A 1,967-nucleotide genomic window follows, 5' to 3' on the forward strand; every position below is an offset into this window, starting at 1 on the left:
CCAAATCCATGCTTGAAAGAAGTAGAGATGGTGCAACAGACCAAAGAAATTAAGGAGGAACTAAATCCAAAACCCCCCAGATGTAAACCTCAACACCCCAGATAAAGAACCACCAAGGCATGAATTATCTTTTGAGAAAGAAAAGAAGAAGAGGCCAAGAGGGTGGAGAAACAAGAAGATCCCTACTGAAGGCTTTTCACCAGGGGATAAAGTAGTGTTAAACACCCAACCAATGAAGGTGTCCCCACAATCATCTGAATACTACACTGTGAACCGGGTCCTTTCACTTGAACACCTAGAGATCATCAAAAAGGAGACCGGAAGGAAGTTCACAGTAAGAGGAGAAAAGCTGAGGCACTATGCTTTTCAGCCTCCATGATCAAAGAACGAGATGTCAAGCTAGTGACAATAAAGAAGCGCTTGTTGGGAGGCAACCCAACCTGAGGTAGTTTTCTTTTCATAGTTGTTTCAATAAAAAGGTTGAGTAGTTTTGTCTGTATTGCAAGGATCTAAGTTTGGTGTTGCACACCAAAACAATTTAAGGGAGAATAAAGGATTCTAAGTTTGGTGTTCCACCAAAATCTCATTTAAAAGCATACTCTCACCTCTTGCATAATGATAGCTCCAAGCAATCAGACAAATTATTCAACCAGTTAATTGCTTCTTAGTTTGGTTCCATAACCTTTAGCAAGGCTAAAAGAATTTATAAATGTACAACCTGTTGCATTAGAGACAGTAGCAAGGAATTAAGTTTGGTGTTCCCACACCAAATTGAATCCAAAAAGCCACACTCAATTCATGCATACTGACCAGTCACCTAAGGGCTTGAAAAGCAAGCAACTTTTAAGAATTGTGCAGGGAACGAACCACCATTTGAAGACATTATACATCATGACTCAAAAGGGGCACAACAGAAGGAAGAACAAAAGAACTGCAAACCAATAGGTTGTATTTATACTTAACTTTTGCTGTTGAGAAATGCTTTGATTTATGTCTTGCTAAAGTGTTCATCTAGTTCAAGTAGATTCAATTTTCTTTTGCAATAAGTAAGCTAGTCCAAGTGTGTGCTTGTATGTTTACTTTCACTTAACTAACTGCATGCTTTGTCCCCTGCATCTTTAATTCAATAAAAGAAATGTTCGAATGTGAAGTGAGATAGTTATCTGTTAGATAGAAGTATAATAAAAGTAAGTGGTGGCATGTGTGTGTGATTGTATAATAGCTCACTTTTAATGAATAAGAGAACTAGGATGTCTCCTCTTAAGTAGAAAGTGGCCTACTGTCTATGAATCTCAATCAAATAAAAATCCTTGGTTAGAAAGAAAAACAAAAAGAAAGAAAAAAAAAGGGGGAAAGAAAAAAAAAAGAGAAAAAGAGTGGAAGAACAAAAGAAAAACAAAAAGAAACAAAGCTGGACACCAATAGCTTGAACCTTAGAATATATGCCTGTGGTGTCTTTGTATTAGGATCTGCTTGGATTATTAAGCTCTTTGGAGTGCATCAACACTTGATGACTTGGGTTAACTAACCCGGGATCATCAGCTGAAAGTCCACTATCAAGAGCAACCTAACTACAAGGCATTTAGTAACCCAAAGAGGTGCTGGGCATCAATGTTTTAAGAAGGAATGTGAGCCAAGTGTCTATAGTGAATAATGTGTCAAGTATAAAGAAATCAATGAACTTGTTACACATGACACTCAAATAAAGCTTATGAACAAAATAATAGCCAAGGATAAAGGAATAATGAGAGGACATAGCAGTATGTTACTTGAAGCTGGAAGGAGGCTTTCTAGGCTTAAGAGTCAATAAGAGGTGAGCGTGTACATATCCACATAAAACCCCATGAACTACCAATAACACACTACTAGCATGAACATCCTCTTCCATTTCATTCTTTCTTCTCAATAAATCTTTTCTTGCTTGGGGACAAGCAAGCTCTAAGTTTGGTGTTGTGATGACAAGTCAT

The sequence above is a fragment of the Arachis ipaensis genome, chromosome B01 (assembly GCF_000816755.2).
Source record: "Arachis ipaensis cultivar K30076 chromosome B01, Araip1.1, whole genome shotgun sequence".
NCBI classification, from domain to species: Eukaryota; Viridiplantae; Streptophyta; class Magnoliopsida; order Fabales; family Fabaceae; genus Arachis; species Arachis ipaensis.